Source organism: Mustela putorius, unplaced genomic scaffold (genome assembly GCF_011764305.1).
Source record: "Mustela putorius furo isolate JIRA1106 unplaced genomic scaffold, ASM1176430v1.1 tig00000145_pilon_pilon_pilon, whole genome shotgun sequence".
Lineage (NCBI taxonomy): Eukaryota > Metazoa > Chordata > Mammalia > Carnivora > Mustelidae > Mustela > Mustela putorius.
The window spans coordinates 20,376,127-20,394,994 of record NW_025421294.1 but is presented as its reverse complement, the minus strand read 5'-3'; the positions used below and the strand labels follow the sequence as shown (position 1 = coordinate 20,394,994).

General features: G+C 37.7%; 1 protein-coding gene across 1 annotated transcript in view; it reads left to right on the top strand.

Moving 5' to 3' along the window:
- Positions 1-18,868, top strand: part of LOC101674285 (protocadherin gamma-A3) — a 174,620-nt gene that overhangs the window by 123,936 nt on the left and 31,816 nt on the right. The window lies entirely within an intron of this gene.

The following is an 18,868-nucleotide window of genomic DNA, read 5'->3' as shown; positions in this document are numbered from 1 at the left end:
CTGGATTTATTTTATTTTAGATTGTGGTTTATTTTGATCCCAGATTATTTTGCCAGCAACGACTTTTCAAGCTGGATTTTGTGTCTTTTCACCATATCCCTATCATTTTTTTTTAAAGATTTTATTTATTTGACAGAGATCACAAGTAGGCAGAGAGAGGGGGAGGCAGGCTCCCTGCTGAGCAGAGAATCAGACGTGGGGCTCCATCCTAGGACCCTGGGATCATGACCTGAGCTGAAAGCAGAGGCTTTAACCCACTGATCCATCCAGGCTCCCCACCCCTATCATCTTCTTAAGCACTTTCTTACTTTCTGACACAAGAAGATGTTATAGAATTATTTTGCACACTTTCTCTCTTCCAGTCACGAGATGAACCATTTATCCCTGCTTCTTTTTTATTAGAAAGTATTAATTAAAAATTAAGATCTAGTGGTAGGTGTGCTTATTGCTAATGGGCTGTCTCTATTTCAAGACTTTTTTAGCAGATAGAGAAAGGAAACACACATACGCCACACATGCAAACATACAGCTAGATACACATACCTTCAAAATCATGAATTCTTATTAATTCCTGCAGTTCAAAGTCTTCTTAGCCTTCCCCCTTTCTATTTTCATATTTTTCTTTTCCAAAAGTGAGAACTCTGGTTCTTAAAATTATGAATATATTTACTTAATTCTAAAGTGCACAAAAAGTAGCTTCAGAATCATTACACCCATACCAAAGAGAAAAACCTGTGGAGTTCAAGATTTGCCTGGCATATTAAACTCAGGTTATATAGTCAAAAGTATTGTGTTCAGGGGTGCCTGGGTGGCTCAGTGGGTTAAGGCCTCTGCCTTCAGCTCAGGTCATGATCCCGGAGTCCTGGGATCTAGCTCCAAATCGAATCGGGCTCTCTGCTCAGCTGGGAGCCTGCTTCCCCAGCGTGCTCTCTCTGCCTGCCTCTCTGCCAACTTGTGATCTCTGTCTGTCAAATAAATAAATAAAATCTTTTTAAAAAGTATTGTGTTCAAAGCTACTTTTAGTATAGTTAACTTTATTCATTTCTTTTGTATGTAATTTTGGAATTTTTCCACACTCTGAAATTGATTAGAGTGTTGATAGTATGCTTTCTTTAAAAGGTATATTTATTTGAGAGCTAGAGCAAGAGTGGGGAAGGGGGTGGGCAATGGGGAGGGGCAGAGGGACAAGCATGCTCTCTGCTGAGCGGGGAGCCCAACTTGGGGCTCAGTCCCAGGACCCTGAGATCATGACCTGAGCCTTAGACACTTAACCGACTGAGTTAGGCGGGTGCCCCGTGTTGATGGTATTCTTTTTGAATGTATAAAACGTTAACATAATTAAAGTTAAAACTGCTTTTAAGAAGTATACATGGAGGGGCGCCTGGGTGGCTCAGTGGGTTAAAGCCTCTGCCTTCGGCTTGGGTCATGGTCCCAGGGTCCTGGGATTGAGCTCCGCATTGGGCTCTCTGTTCAGCAGGGAGCTGCTTCCCCTTTCTCTGTCTGCCTCTCTGCCTACATGTGATCTCTTTCTGTCAAGTGAATAAATAAAATCTTTAAAAAGAAAAAAAAGAAGTATACATAGAAAGTAGTCACTCCTTGCCTATCCCTTTTGTCTTATTCACCCCACGCACTGTAGATAATCAATTTTATCAGTTTCTAGTTTATCCTTCCTGTGTTTTCTTTTGCAAAAAGTAACTACATATATTTCTATTATCTTACTTGTTCTTTCTTACACATGGAAGCAGTCTTACTATGGAGACAGTCCTTTCTTTGAAAGGTTACAGTATACATGCATTTAGTTACCACAGTTTAAATAATACCAGTCCCCTAAAAACAGTTCAAAATTCAGTTATGATAGCATTTTCATTGAGTAATTGCTTAAAGTATAAATGTCTCTGTTAGCCCTGTAGTCCACAAACTGTTTTGCATGTGACAGTTATGTGCCATGATTTGTAACCAATCACATGACCTCTTTCCATCAGTTAGAGGTTAGTTACAGTACAGTTACTTAGTTATGCACAGATACAGAGCATGTAGTTATGTTCCTTTCTTATCTCCCAGAGATAAACCCACATATCATTTTACAAAAATTTATAGAGGGAGCCAACCAACAAAGATGTAAGTGCAGCAAAGAAAAGTGATAATGCAGTCAGTGAAATTCAGATGAAATAAAAGTGGAATTAGAGGGATAGGTGGGAGCTTCAGACAGTAGAGCATGAGACTCCATCTCAGAATTGTGAGTTTGAGCCCTACATTGGGTGTAGAGGTTACTTAAAAATAAAATCTCTTTTAAAATGGAATTATGGGGGCACCTGGGTAGCTCAGTGGGTTAAGCCTCTCCCTTTGCCTCAGGTCATGATCTCAGGGTCCTGGGATCAAGCCCTGCATTGCACTGGGCTCTCTGCTCAGCAGGAAGCCTGCTTCCCCTTCTCTCTCTCCCTGCCTCTCTGCCTACTTGTGATCTCTCTCTGTCAAATAAATGAATAAAATCTTTAAAAATTTTTTTTTAAATTTTAAAAATGGAATTATGTACTGTATGTTGACTAAAAAAATAAAATAAAAGATATAATGGATTTTAAAAAGTAATGGAATTATAGGAAAAATAGCTGACACTAGGAATGTTAACACTGCTGCCTTCGAGAGTTTCTAGACTGTAGCCTAAGGAGCTTTGTGAAGGAAAACTTACTGGCGTAAGTTAGGAAAGTTGTGGTGAAAAGGATAAAGATGTCCCAGTAAAAATGACACCAGCAGAAATGCTTCACATTAGAGGAACTCTCAGAGATACCTCGGGATGTTGAAAGTCAAAGGGTACATAATATATTGGAAGTTGATCCAAACTTACAAAAGGGTATGACAATTTTCCAAGGCACAGAAAAGATGTTTGCTCTGTATTGTAAGTTACAGGATGAGAAGAAGCCAATCCTTTAATTCTCAGCTGTTCTAATTTCTCACATTATAGTTTTACTATTTTTGTACTTCCATGTAAGAATGCTTAATGTTTTCATAAACTCTTTTAAAGGTCGCAGAACAATTCTAATTTACCCCATTGATTGTTAAGATCACTTTGCACAGCTTCAGTTTGCATAGTCGTTTTTACAGTCCTGCACTACTGTGCTAAGTAAGGAATGCCTGTATATGCTTTTTTGCATTTTTTAAAAATAATTTTAATCAGTTTTGCTATGGTAAAATTTATATGCAATAAGATGCATCTTTAAATGTTAAACAATTAAAAAAAGACAAATATTTGTACCTTGTAACCATTTCTGCAGTCAAAATAGAAAATAAATTTGTGACTTTCAAAAGCTTTTTCATGCCCCTTTAAAATCACTTCCTCATATCCCTGGCTCTAGGCAACTACAGTCTACTTTCTGTCACCATAAATTAGTTTGTCTTTTCCAGAATCCTGAATCCTACAACACTACTCTTTTGTATGTGTTTTCTTTTGTTCTACATGGTTTTGAACTTGATTCACCTTGTTGCACATAGTAGCTTGTTAAATTGCTGAGTGGTAATGCATTGTATAGGTATGTCCCAATTGTTTTTTAAAAATATTTTATTTATTTGACAGAGAGAGAGAGAGATCACAAGTAGGCAGAGAGGTAGGCAGTGGGTGGGTGGGGAAGCAGGCCCCCCGCTGAGCAGAGAGCCCCATGCGGGGCTCGATCCCAGGACCTTGAGACCATGACCTGAGCCAAAGGCAGAGGCTTAACCCACTGAGCCACCCAGGCACCCCTGTCCCAATTTTTTTTTATATGTTCAGCTGTTAATGGACATTTGAGTTCCCAGTTTGGTGTTATTCTTCATTAAGATGGTATGAACAGGGACTCCTGGGTGGCTTAGTCAGTTAAGCATCTGCCTTTGGCTCAGGTCATGATTCCAGGGTCCTGGGATTGAGTCTCACATCAGCCTCCTTGTTCAGTGGGGAGCCTGTTTCTCTCTCTGCCTGCCACTCCCCCTGCTTGTGCTTGTACTTCCCCCTCAACAAATAAATAAGTCTTAAAAAAAAAAAAGATGTGAACCTACATGTATGAATATTTTTGTGAGCATACTTTTAGTTTCTCAGGGAAATACTTAGAAAGCATGATTGCTGGATCATATAATACGGGAAGTGTATGTTTAGCTTTATAAGAAGCTGCAGAACTGTTTTTCAAAGTGGTAATGCCACTTTACATTCCCATCAGCATTGTACGATGATTCGACTCCATATTCTCACCAGTGCTTCTTGTTTACCTTTTTAATTTTAGCCGTTCTATGGAGTATGTAGTACTATCTCATTGTGGTTTTAATTTGTGTCTTCCTGATTGAACGTTTTCATGTGTGTATTGGCTGTCTGTGTGTCTTCTTGCAGTGTGCATTCAAGTCTTTTATTCATCTTTAACTGAGTTATTTGTCTTCCTAAAATTGAGTTAGAGTTTAAAAAATATATTCTGGATGTGACTTGTCACATACATGTTTTGTGTAAATTATGACTTGTCTTAAAAGACTGACTTGACTTTTCATTTTCTTGGTAGTTTCTTTAAAAGAGCAGAAGCTATAATTTTGATAAGCCCAATTTATTCATTTTTTTCTTCTATAGTTTTTTTTTTATCCAACTTAAGAGTCAGTAAGGGTGGGGTGCCTGGGTGGTTCAGTCGTTAAGTGTCAGCCTTTGGCTCAGGTCATGATCCCAGGGTCCTAGGAACGAGCCCTGCATTGGGCTCCCTGCTCAGTGAAGCCTGCTTCTCTCTCTCCCACTCCCCGTGCTTCTGTTCCCTCTCTCTGTCAAAAAAAAAAATCTTAAAAAAAAAAAAGAGTTGGTAAGTCAGTTAAGTGTCCAACTCTTGATTTTGGCTCGGGTCATGATCTCAGGGTTGTGAGATTGAGCCCTGTGTTAGGCACTGTGCTGGGTGTGGAGCCTGCTTAAGATTCACTCTCTTTCTCGATCTCAAAAAAAAAAAAAAAAAAAAAGGATTCTGTTGCCTATTGCAAAGTTCTGATGATTTTATCCTATATTTTATAGAAGTTTTGTTGTTTTTTATTTCTTTGGTTTTATATGGTTTTGGTAAGAGCTTTTGGTTTCATTGGTTTTTCTTTATCCATTTTTTTAAAAAAGATTTAATTTATTTATTTAACAGACAGAGATCATAAGTAGGCAGAGAGGCAGGCAGAGAGAGAGGGGGAAGCAGGCTCCCTGCTAAGCAGAGAGCCCAATGTGGGGCTCAATCCCAGGACCCTGGGATCATGACCTGAGCTGAAGACAGAGGCTTAACCCACTTGAGCCACCCAGGTGCCCCTATTTGTCCATTTTTTAAAAAGATATATTTATTTTAGAGAGAGTGTGAGCACATGGGCATATGGCGGTGCTTGGGGAGGAGGGGGCAGAGGGAGAGAGAATGTCAAGCAGACTCCCTGCTCAATGGAGAGCCCCATATGGAGCTTAGTCCCAGGATCCAGAGATCATGACCTGAGCCAAAATCAAGATTTGGTTGCTTAACCACCTGAGCCACCTAGGCACTACTGTCCATTTTTCATCTCATTAGTTTCCACTCTTATCTTTATCATTTCCTTCCACCTACTCTGGGTTTTACTCTTCTTTTTCTAAATTTTCATGGTTATAGCTTAGATTATTGATTTTATACCTTTATCTTATTTTCTGATATAAGTAGTTAAATCAATTTTTCTCTGAGCTTCAGACACATTGTACTAATTTCTGATATTATGTTTCCATTAAAATTATTAAAATAAAATAAAATTGAAAACATTAAAAATAAAGACAGTACAAAATGTTTCCTTATACACCTTGCAATTTCTTCCTTGACCTATGAATTATGGATTATTTTAAAAGTATGTTGGGGGGTGCCTGGGTGGCTCAGTGGGCTAAGCTGCTGCCTTCGGCTCGGATCGTGATCCCAGGTCCTGGAATCGAGCCCTGCGTCAGGCTCTCTGCTCAGCGGGGAGCCTGCTTCCTCCTCTCTCTCTGCCTGCCTCTCTGCCTGCTTGTCATCTCTCTCTGTCAAATAAATATACAAATAATCTTTAAAAAAAGGTATGTTGGTTATTTTCCACATATTTGAGATTTACCCAAATTTCTTTAGTCATTGATTATTTTTTAAAAGATTTTATTTATTTATTTGACAGAGAGAGATCACAAGTAGGCAGAGGCAGGCAGAGAGAGAGAGGAGGAAGCAGGCTCCCCGCTGAGCAGAGAGCCCGATGTGGGACTCGATCCCAGGACCCTGAGATCATGACCTGAGCCGAAGGCAGCGGCTTAACCCACTGAGCCACCCAGGCGCCCCTAGTCATTGATTATTAATTCAATTTTTTTTTGCAGTACAAAAGCATACTTTGTATTGTTTCTTTTTCTTTTAAATTTGTTAAAATTTGTTTTATGGCACAGGATATGGTCTGTCTTGGCTAATGTTCCTTGCATACCTGAAAACAGTTTTTATTGTTAGTGATTGTTGTGTTTAATAATTGTAAACTAGGTATCGTTGGTTGATAGTGTTGTTGAGGCCTTGGTATCTTAACTTATGCTTTGTCTACTAGTTTTTTCACTCACTGACAGAGCAGAGTTGAAATTTCTAACTACAAATATGGATTTTTCTTTCTACCTTTAGCCATTCATCATACCAATTTTTGTATCATATATTTATAATATATATATTGTTTCATATATTAAGTTGTATTTAGAAAGTACATGTACTTCCTTTTTAAATTTTCATTTTAAAATCATTATAGATACACTGAAAGTTGTTAAAAACAAAACAGAAAGGTCCCACGTATCCATCACCAGCTTCTCCCCAATAATAAGATCTTACATAAATGTAGTATAAGATAAAAATCAGGAAATTGACATTGCTACAATCCAAAGATCTCACCTTACTCAAATTTCAACAGTTTATACATGCACTCACTTGTGTGTATGACTAGTGCTGTACAACTTTATCATCTTCATAGATTTGTATAAACCTCACCATAGTTAAATACAGAACTATTTCATCACCACAAAAAACTTCCTCTTATGGCCCTAGACCCTGGCAACCACCTATCTGTCCACCATTGCTATAGTTTTGTCATTTTGGAAAAGTTGTATGTATGGTACCCTACACTTCATAATATTTCATTATGGCCATTTTTTTTTTCATTCAGCATAATGCTCTTGAGATCCATCAGAGTCGTTGTTGGTATCAAGAATTTGTTCCTTTTTGGGGCCCCTGGCTGGCTCATTCAGTTAAGCATCTGTCTTCAGCTCAGGTCATGATCTCAGGGTTGGGGGATTGAGCCCTGCATTGGGCTCCCTGCTCAGTGGGGAGTCTGTTTCTCTCTCTCCTGCTCCTCATGCTTGTGTGAGGACTCTCTCACTCTCTGTTAAGTAAATAAAATCGTTTTAAAAAAGATTTAATTACTTATAAATAAATAAAATCTTTTAAAAAGAGGGGTTTTTTATTACTGAAAGTAGTATTTTATTTTATGAATATATAAGAGTTAGTTTAGCCATTCACCTCTTGGAAGACTTTTGGGTTGCTTCTGGTTTGGGACTATTATACATAAAGTTGCTGTGAACATCATGTAGAAGTTTCTGTGATTTAAATTTACATTTTTCTGGCATATATATCCAGGAATGTAATTTCTGTATCATATGGCAAGTGTGTTTTTATTTTTATAAGAAACTACCAAACTTTTCCAAAGGACTCTATCATTTTGTATTCTCAGCAGCAGTTTATGAGAGATCCAGTTTTTCCATATTCTCACCAGTATTTGATACTGTCATGATTTCTTATTTCACCTATTCTAATAGTTCTATGATAACTCGTTTTTGTTTTAATTTGCAGTTCTGTAATGACTAATGATGTTGAATGTACTTTCACATGCTTATTTGCCATTCATATACCTCTTTCAGTGAGAGAAATTTAGTGTTTTGCCCATTTTCTAAATGGATTTTTAATTACTTTCGCATTTTGAGAGTTCTTTATATATTTTAGGCAGGTGTCCTTTGTCGGACACGTAGTTTGGAAATACTGTCTTTAGTCTGCCGTTTGTCTTTTTTTAAAGATTTTCTGTATTTATTTGACAGAGAGGGATCACAAGTAGGCAGAGAGAGAGAGAGAGAGGAGGAAGCAGGCTCCCTGCCGAGCAGAGAGCCCTATGTGGAACTCGATCCTAGGACCCTGAGATCCTGACCTGAGCCGAAGCTCACAGAGGCTTAACCCACCGAGCCACCCAGGCACCCTGCCATTTTTCTTTTTATCCTCTGTACACGATATTCTTTTTTTTTTTTTTAAAGATCTTATTTATTTATTTGACAGAGATCACAAGCAGGCAGAGAGAGGAGAAAGCAGGCTCCCCGCGGAGCATGTGGGGCTCGATCCCAGGACCCTGGGATCATGACCTGAGCTGAAGGCAGAGGCTTTAACCCACTGAGCCACCCAGGCGCCCCTGTACACGATATTCTTAAAAGCTTTTAATTTTCAGTGAAGTACAATTTATGAATTTTTTCTTTTATGGATCATGGTTTGGAATCATATCTAAGAACTGTCCACATGCCCTAAATCCTGAAGATTTTTCTCCTCTATCTTCTAAAAGTTTTTTTGCTTTAAGTTTTATGTTGGCATCTGTGGTTCATTTTGAGTTAATTTTTCTATAAGGTGTAGGGATTAGGTTGAGAATCAATTTTTTGTCTATGGATGACCAGTGGTTTCAGTACCATTTGTTGAAAAAGGCTAACCTTCCTCTGCTGAATTATATTTGTACCTTTGTCAAAAATCAGTTAGCAAACAAAGCTGTGGGAAAGGGTGTATTGGAGATTTGAGGAAAATACTTTTGTATTCTACAGGGCATGGAAATATGTAGGAGTTGGTGCCAGTCATGGTGAGACCATAAGAGGAGGAAGTTTGCCTTAGCATGAAGTTATACCATGATGAATACAATTTTTTTTGAGGGAGGGGGAGAGTCGGAGGGAGAGAGAGAGTCTTAGGCATGTTGTATTTTTCTCCTTTTGTGTGTTTGTGCTATTGTCTCCTCACATTTTACTTCTGCAATATTTTTAGCCTCACATTATGTTGTTATTTTTGCTTTAAACAATCAATTATCTTTTAAAGAGACTAGAAGGTGAGAAGTTTTTCATATATAACCTATGTATTTATAATTTCTGTCACTTTACATAGATCTAGGTTTCCATCTGGTGTCATTTTCCTTCAGACTGAAGAACATCCTTTAATGTTTCTTGCAGTACAGATCTTCTGGTTACATTGTTTTTTGTTTGAAAAAAATATTATTTCACCTTCATTGTTGAAAGGTACTTTTGCTGGATATAGAATTCTAGACTGATATACTCTTTTCTTTCAGTTCTTTGAAGTTGTTACTCCTCGCTGTTCTGCCCTGTGTTGTTTCTAATGAGAATTTTATAGTCTTTCTTTTTTGTTCCTCAGTATTTAATGTTTCTTTTCCTCTTACTGCTTCTGAATTTTTCTCTTTATCTATGAAACTTGACTATGATGGACCATAGTGCATTTTTCTTGATATTTATCCTTCTTGGGCCTTGTTGAGTGTCTTGAGTTTGTGGATCTAAAAGTATAGTAAGTTTTTAGAAAGTCTTTAGAAAGTTTTGAGCTATATTCAAATATTATTACACGCACATACACAATTATGGAGCTCCAGTTTTACTTATGTTAGACAAATTGATATTTTCCCACATTTCTTCTCTGTGTGTTTCTGGATAGTTTCTGTTACTATGTTTTCAAGTTGAGTGATCTTCTTTAGTGTCTAGGCTGCTGTTAAAACTACTGAAGTTTTCATTTCATATATGTTCTTTTTCATTTCTAGAAATTCCGTTTCATTCTTTCCTTCCTCTCATTGTCTCCATGTTTTCCTTTAAATCCTTGAGAGTATTTACAATAGATGTTTTAAAGTCATTGTCTGCTAATTTAATTACCTTTGTTATTTCTTGCGATGATTTTCTCCCTGGTTTTAAGTCACAATTTGCTGATTACTTGCATGCCTAGTAATGTTTTCATTGGGTGGTCGATATTGTAAATGCTACATTGTTGCATGTTTGGGGTTTGTTGTCTTTCTTTTAAAAGTATTGAAATTAGTTTGGGAAGGCAGTTATTTGCTGATTTGGTTGATCTTTTTACGACTTGTTTTTAAATTTTGTTAGGACAGGTCTTTAGAAAACTTTGCATTGGACTAATTAGTGCTGCTACTAAGTTGTGATCTTTTTTTGGCTGTTCATAATGATTTTTATATTCTGGCTAAATGGAACCCAAATATTTACCATCCCTGTGTGAGCTTCAGAATTCTTCAGCTTATAGCTCCCTTGTTCTTTGTTCAGCTTCTGGAGAGTTATCAGTCTATATGTGCTCAACTAGAGACTTGGGATCATTATCCAGACTTCTGGAATTCTTTACGTAGCTCCATTCTCTGTTCCACAAATTCTAGCTGCTTCGGTCTCCCCAAACTCCTCGTTTCTACTCCTGAATTCAGCAAGATCACTTTTTTGTTCTTGGGTGTCTCCTTTTTTGCCCCATAGTCTGAAAATTACCTCCAGGCAAAATACTAGAGATCCTAGAACTCACCTTATTTGTTTCCCTTCTCTTGGTCTCACACTCCTTTTAAACCAGTGTTTAAGAGTATTTTCCACATATTTTCATCAGTGTTCAAGGTTGCTTATAATGGTACGGTTCCTTCCACTTGAGCAGAAGTAAAAGTTATCCCTTTGCTTTTTGTACTAACATTGTGTCCTATGAATCATTGTATATTAATTTATAGAGATGTTTATTTTTTATAGCTTTCTAAAACTCTATTATATCATAGTTTATTCAGTCAATCTATAGTTTGACATTTGGGTAGTTTCTAATCTTTTTGCAATAATAAATAATGCTGTAATGAATAATCTGGTACATAGGTATTTTCATAATTTTTGAGGTGTGTCTTAAGCATATATTCCTAAAAATGTAGTTACTTACACCATAGACAAAGATAAACTCGAAATGGATAAAAGACCTCAACATGAGGTAGGAATCCTTCGGAATCCTAGAGGAGAACATAGGCAGTAACCTCTTCGACACTGGCCACAGCAACTTCTTTCAAGATATATCTCCAAAGGCAAAGGAAACAAAAAGTGAAAATGAATTTTTGGGACTTCGTTAAGATAAAAACTTCTGCACAGCAAAGGAAACAGTCAAAAAAACAAAGAGGCAACCCACAGAATGGGAGAAGATATTCACAAATGACAATACAGACAAAGGGCTGATATCCAGAATCTATAAAGAACTCCTCAAACTCAACACACACAAAACAGATAATCATGTCAAAAAATGGGCAGAAGACATGAGCAGACACTTCTCCAGTGAAGACATACAAATGGCTAACAGACATGATGAAAAAATGTGCATTATCATTAGCTATCAGGTAGATTCAAATCAAAACCACATTGAGATACCACCTGACACCAGTTAGAATGGCCAAAATTAACAAGACCATAAACAACATGTGTTGGAGTGAATGTAGAGAAAGGGGAACCTTCTTACACTGTTGGTGGGAATGCAAGTTGGTGCAGCCACTTTGGAAAACAGTGTGGAGATTCCTTAAGAAATTAAAAATAGAGTTTCCCTGTGACCCTGCAATTGCACTACTGGGTACTTACTCCAAAGATACAGATGTAGTGAAAAGAAGGGCCATCTGTACCCCAATGTTCATAGCAGCAATGGACACAGTCACCAAACTGTGGAAAGAACCAAAATGCCCTTCAATGGATGAATGGATAAGGAAGATATGGTCCATATACCTGATCAAGTAGTATGCCTCCATCAGAAAGGATGAATACCCAACTTTTGTATCAACGTGGATGGGACTGGAAGAGTTTATGCTGAGTGAAATAAGTCAAGCAGAGAGAGTCAATTATCATATGGTTTCACTTATTTGTGGAGCATAAGACATAACATGGAGGACATGGGGAGATGGAGAAGAGAAGGGAGTTGGGGGAAACTGGAGCAGGAGACAAACCATGAGAGACTGTAGACTCTGACAAACAATCTGAGGATTTTGGAGGGGTAGGGGGTGGGAGGTTGGGTGAGCCTGGCGGTAGTATTATGGAGGGCACATATTGCATGGAGTACTGGGTGTGGTGCATAAACAAATGAATTCTGGAACACTGAAAAGAAATTTTAAAAATAAATTTAAAAATTTTTTAAAGTGTGATTACTAAGTCATAGGGCAAATGCATATATAGGTTTGTTAGATATAACTGTTTCCCTCCATATAAATTGTACTGTTTTACATTCCTACCAGTAGATGAGAAAGCTTATTTTCCCAGAGCCTCCTCTATAGAGTATGTTGTCAAGATTTTTAATTTTTGCTAATGTGATTATTTTAAAAATTTGAAAATAGTTTTTTCCAAAGATTTTATTTATTTATTTTACAGACAGAGATCACAAGCAGGCAGAGAGGCAGGCAGAGAGAGAGAGGGAGAATCAGGCTCCCCCCCTGAGCAGAGAGCCTGATGCAGGGCTTGATCCCAGGATCCTGAAGGCAGAGACTCTATCCCACTGAGCCACCCAGGTGCCCCTCAAAATAGTTTTGATTAGAGCTTCTCTCACTGTGATTAAATTTAAAGATCTTTTCACATATTTGAGCCTGTTTGTATCTTCTTAAAAATTGTTCATGTCTTATGTTCATTTTACTGTATGATTTTTTAGTGTCTTGACCTAAAATTTAAAAAAAGTTATTCATTTATTTAGAGATATTAAGTCATTGCCCAAGATGTAAGTTACAAATATTTTTTCTCAGTATATCATTTGTCTTTCAGCTTTGTTTAGAGTGTTTTTTGCAGTTCAATCTTTTTTCTTTATGTTTTTATGTAATCAAATTAATATTTTTTTTCTTATATTACATTTAGGTTTTGAGTCATGCTTAGAAAGCCTTGCCCCACACTGAGGTTACAGAAATATTCATCAGTTTTCTTCTAGTTCTTATATGATTTTTTTTTTTACATTTGGATCCTTAATCTGTATGGGTTTTATTCTTCTGTGTGCTGAGGTATGGATCTAATTTTATATACCCCCCCCCTGTCCAGTTGTCTCAGTACTGTTCATTAAAAACTTAATCTTTGTCTCAGTGATTTAAGATAGCATCATTATATTGATAGAAGGCTTAAAGATCAGAAAGTTACACTTTCTTCTCACTCAAACTTATCAACATATTATGAAGTGCATTATTTGATTAAAAAATAAATAATTTAACCAGACATGGTTATTCATTTGGTGAGAACTGGTAATTTAGATAAAAATATAATAGTATGCTGGGGGAAATTGAACAAATTTAATCTAAGGAGAATTTAGATCTCTTGGAAGATTTTCAAGTGGGAAATTAGTATTTTTCAGGTAGTTTCCTGGCATATTTGAGTTTCTGATTTAATAAATAGTAAGAGAGTACTAATGTGATCAGGACTAGATGAGAATACCATTCAAATAGGTGAAGAGGTAAACATCTTTTTTCTTAAAATTTTGATCTTTTTTTTTTTTTAAGATTTTATTTGTTTATTTGACAGAGATGACAAGTAGGCAGAGAGGCAGGTAGCGGGGTGGGGGAAGCATGCTCACTGCTGAGCAGAGAGCCTGATGTGGGGCTTGACCCCAGGACCTCAGGATCATGACCAGTGCTGAAGGCAGAGGCTTAGCCCACTGAGCCACCCAGGTGCCCCAAACTTTTGATCTTCAAAATCACTGATTTGTTTCAAAATATTTTTTAAATATTTATTTATTTTAGAGAGAGAGAGTATACACATATGCAAGAGCAGGAGAAAGGGGAGGGTTGGAGGGAGAGGGAGGGAGAAAGAATCTTAAACAGACTCTGCTGAACACAGAGCCCAACGCAGGGCTCAGTCTCATGACCCTGAGATCAAGACCTAATGCAAAACCAAAAGTCAGACACTCAGCTCAACTGACTGAGCCACCCAGGTGCCCCTGTAGTTTCAAAATATTTTTTAAGTTTAAATTCAGTTAATTAGTATATATTGTATTAGTTTCAGAGGTGGAATTCAGTGATTCGTCTGTTGTATAAAACAGTGCTCATTCCATCAAGTGCCCTCCTAATGCCCATCACCCAGTTACCCATCCTCCTACCCACCTCCCCTTCAGCAACCCTCAGTTTCTTATAGTTAAGAATCTCTCTCTTTTTTTTAAAAAAGATTTTATTTATTTATGTGACAGACAGAGATCACAAGTAGGCAGAGACACAGGCAGAGAGGAGGCAGAGAGGAGGAAGCAGGCCCCCTGCTGAGCAGAGAGCCTGATGTGGGTGGGGCTCGATCCCAGGACCCTGAGATCATGACCTGAGCCAAAGGCAGAGGATTAACCCACTGAGCCACCCAGGCGCCCCTAGTTAAGAATCTCTTATGTTTTGTCTCCCTCTCTGATTTCATCTTACTTAATTTTCCCCTCCCTTCTCCTATAATCCTCTATTTTGTTTCTTATTGATGAGGTAATTTCTTCTGTTCTGAGGGGAGAGGGAATGGGTATAAAACTTATTTTTAAGATTCATAGGTCTTTTCTTTTTTTTTAAGATTTTATTTATTTTTTTTGACAGAGAGATCACAAGTAGGCAGAGAGACAAGCAGAGAGAGAGGAGAAAGCAAGCTCCCTGCTGAGCAGAGAGCCTGATGCGGGGCTCGATCCCAGGACCCTGGGATCACGACCTGAGCCAAAGGCAGAGGCTTTAACCCACTGAGCCACCCAGGCACCCCATTCATAGGTCTTTTCAAATAGATCTTTTTCCCAAAAAAAAGTATGCAAGATATTTTTTCATGTAAATATTAAGACTAAACTCTAAACTTCAAATCCTTGAATCTCCCACCAGTGTAAAAATTGTGGTATATGTTTGATTAATCTCTTGTTCATCTGTTTTTATATTAGTTCTCCTTAAATGATCTCTTAATTTGACCTTGGAATATTTCTCAAATAGGCAAATTAGGTTAATTGGAAGATTAATAGATGATATTTTGGGCTTTAAAGAGGTAATACATATACTTTTTCCTTGAATGTAATAATATAACAGTACCATGAGCAGGATTTTCTGATATTACTGGATACCCTGAGAATAAATAATTTTATGATATAGTCCCCTAATATATGAAAATGATATTAGGACATATTTTTGGAGAGGTTCCTCTGTGCCAGCAAGGACAGCTTCATGAGCATGTGATCTGTACAGTCACATGGGTCCCCTTTCTTAGAAGGGCCCTGAATTTGGGCTAATGCCCTGCTATTATTATCTTGAAATTCTTAATTTTTAAACAAGAAGCCCCCTATTTTTATTGGCCATACAAATTGGGTAGCCAGTCATAAGATAACATTTGACTCAGGAAGTGGCAGTAGAGAGGGAAAGTAATTGATAGATTCAAAATACATATTGGAGGTAGTAAGCATTCGCATGTACTGGGAATTAATTGAATGTGGAAATGTAGAAAAAGATGTTAAGAATGACTTGGGAATTTTTTTTAAAGATTTTATTTGTAAGTAATCTCTAAGCTTGGTGTGGGTGCTCGAACTCAAAACCCGGATTCAAGAGTTGCATGTTCTACTGACAGAGCCAGCCAGGCATGGTGGACTTGGGAGTTTTAACTCAGTGGTTGCCTTAGGCTGGGGTTAGGAGCAAGGATTGACAGCAGACAGGATTACGGGACTTTTGGGATGATGGGAATATAGTAAAACTGGATTATGGTGTTGGGTGCATAAATATAAATTTACTAAAAATGCTTGATTGTCTAGGTGAACTCTGTGGTGAGTATAAAGCTGTTAAAAAATAACAGATTGAGATGCTTGGTTAAATCAAAGGGTGCAATAATTATTCTCATTTTAAAAATAAAGAAAATGAAAGAGAAGTTAAAAATAAACTTTATGGTTACATAGCTACTAAGTGTAATACTCAGTACGGGAGCTCACGTCTTTCTGACCCTAAGGCTTCACGCTGGACACCTGTAACACATTTACTCTCTATGTCAAAATTGTCTTTGCTATATCTCATTGATGAGAGGCTCTCTTGAAATTACAGAACAGAGGGGTGCCTGGGTGGCTCAGTGGGTTAAAGCCTCTGCCTTCAGCTCGGGTCATGGTTTCAGGGTCCTGGGATCGAGCCCCATATCAGGGTCTCTGCTCAGCAGGGAGCCTGCTTCCTCCATCTCTCTCTGCCTGCCTCTCTGCCTCCTTGTGATCTCTCTGTCAAATAAATAAATAAAATCTTTAAAGGAAAAAAAAGAAATTACAGAACAGAAAGGAAAGTCTCTATCTTCATAGAGACCGAAAAATTGTGCTGTTCCTGTAACACTGGTGTTTCCATTTCCTCCCACTTCCCCCACAGTGTAAGTTGTATTACCACACCTCCTTTGCCTCTTTAGAAAACTGTATTTTTCAAATCATTAGGTTAAGGAATAGTTTCATTAGGTCCACTGGTAGCTTGAAAGAGTGACCGTATCTTCCAAAATTCTTACACATAGGGAAAATGGAAACATATAATTGACTCTATATAATCCTTAGTGCATTTTATGATTACTAGGCCATTGGCACAAAGATTGCTATATTAATAATCATTAAATGTAGAGAGATGTTGGTCAAAGGGTACAAACTTACAGTTACCAAATGAATACATTTTAGGACTCTAATGTGCAGTATGTTGACTGTAGTTAACAGTACTGTAGGATATACTTGAAATTTGCTGAGAGACTGTATCTTAATTGTTCTCACCACACATATGTGCATGCACACACACATACATGCATATTGGTAACTAACAGACGTGATGGATGTGTTAACTATGTTGTAATTATTTTATAGTATAGTAAATCATCATGTTTATACCTTTAATTTTTACAATTTTATTTGCCAATTATACTTTTTAAAAAATTTTACTTATTTATTAGAGAGAAGAGAGAGAACATGAACGGGAGTGGGGCAGAGGGACAGGGAGAATCAGACTCTCCTGCTCATTAGGGAGCTCAACACAGGGCTTTATCTCAGGACCCTGGGATCACGACCTGAGCCGAGGGCAGGCATTTAATGACTGAGCTACCCAGGCTCCCTGATCTAATTAAAATTTTAGGATGATCAAAGGTGCCTGGGTGGCTCAGTAGCTTAGTGTCCAACTCTTGGTTTCAGCTCAGGTCATGACCTTGGGGTTGAGGGATAAAGCCCCGAGTTGGGCTCCATGTTCAGCACAGAATTTGCTTGAGATTCTCTCCCTTTGTACCTCCCCCTGCTTGTGTAGTATCTCTCAATAAATAAAATATTTAAAAAAATTTTTTAAAGAAATCATTGTGGCTACTATGGAAAATGGATCCAAGAGGGTGCTGCTGGCTTATGAAGATGTCTTAAGAAAACTATGGGTGTTACTGCAAATGGGAAAACCATCTCAGCTTTTAGAAGCTAGTTTTCAAAAGCCATGTTGTAATTAAGTGATGGTGAATGGAAAATAAAAAGATTGATAAATCATTATTTTTGAATAAACCATGGATCAGTATTTCTCAAACTCTAATATTCATTCAAATCACACAGATATTTTGTTAAATCAGTATCTCATCAGGAGGTACAAAGTAGAGGATTTCTGCATTTCTAACAAGCTCCTAGGTGATGCCTAATGCCATTGGTTCTTGGCTCACACTTTGAGTAGCAAGTGACTAGGCTATATTCTATATTCTAAATATACTCTATAGAATATTTTCAGTGTTTAAATACCCACCAGCCTTCTCAGTGGTCTGATCTGTTGTCAAACAGTATTTAAAACTAGGGGGTTTCAGGGCGCCTGGGTGGCTCAGTGGGTTAAAGCCTCTGCTTTTGGCTCAGGTCATGATCCCAGGGTCCTGTGATCAAGCCCCCCACATCATCAGACTCTCTGCTCGGCGGGGAGCCTGCTTCCCTACCTCTCCCTCTGCCTGTCTCTCTGCCTGCTTGTGATCTCTGTCTTTCAAATAAATAAATAAAATCTTTAAAAAAATTAAAACTATGGGGTTTACATCCTCGCCAACATTTGTTGTTCCCTGTCTTGTTAATTTTAGCCATTTTGACTGGTGTAAGGTGGTATCTCATTGTGGTTTTGATTTGTATTTCCCTGATGGCAGGTGATGTAGAACATTTTTTCATGTGACTGTTGGCCATTTGGCTGTCTTCTTTGGAGAAGTGTCTGCTCATGTCCAGTTCATGTGCAGCTCTCTCTTCAGGCTAACTGCTCTAACATCTGGACAGTATACTTGAGCTTTAATAAACTTTCCCACTTGTGTCACTCATAAGAAAAAAACCTAGGGGATTTAAAATGAAGTATTGAGGACATGGAGAAACAGGTCCAAAAGGGATTTTCATCTCTTCAGTAAATATCCTCTTTATGCTTACATACTTATCTACTTATTTAACCTGTTTGACTATCTCTCTGCTTCAGAGTTCATTTACACTCCAGAAAGTACTGTATGCAGTCAAAGTGATGTCCAAGACAAGTATACAGAAATAGTTGAGGCTCTGAAACTTTATGTCTCATATTTAATAGTGTGATTTGCATCAGTAATTGAGGCTTACTCTATGCCAGGCATTTTACCTGCCTGGCATTTTATAAGATAAGGAAACCAGAAGCCCTGTGAAGATAGTTTCTTGCCCAAGGTGTACAACTTAGCCAGTTTATTTCATACCTGATTGTCTAATTCATTATCCTATCATTACCATTTTGTTTGTTTCTTGAATTATAATCTTAAATGCAGAAAACCTGAGGATCTTTATTCTATGGGTTAAAGGCTTTGTATTCTCTAAAGACTATGGGGCTTTGCTGCATTTCTCAGTCATGTTATAAAGGTGATAAATAGGCCTGGATTTTTCTGTTTTGGAGGGGGGGAGGGATATTATCCTTTTTTAGCAAT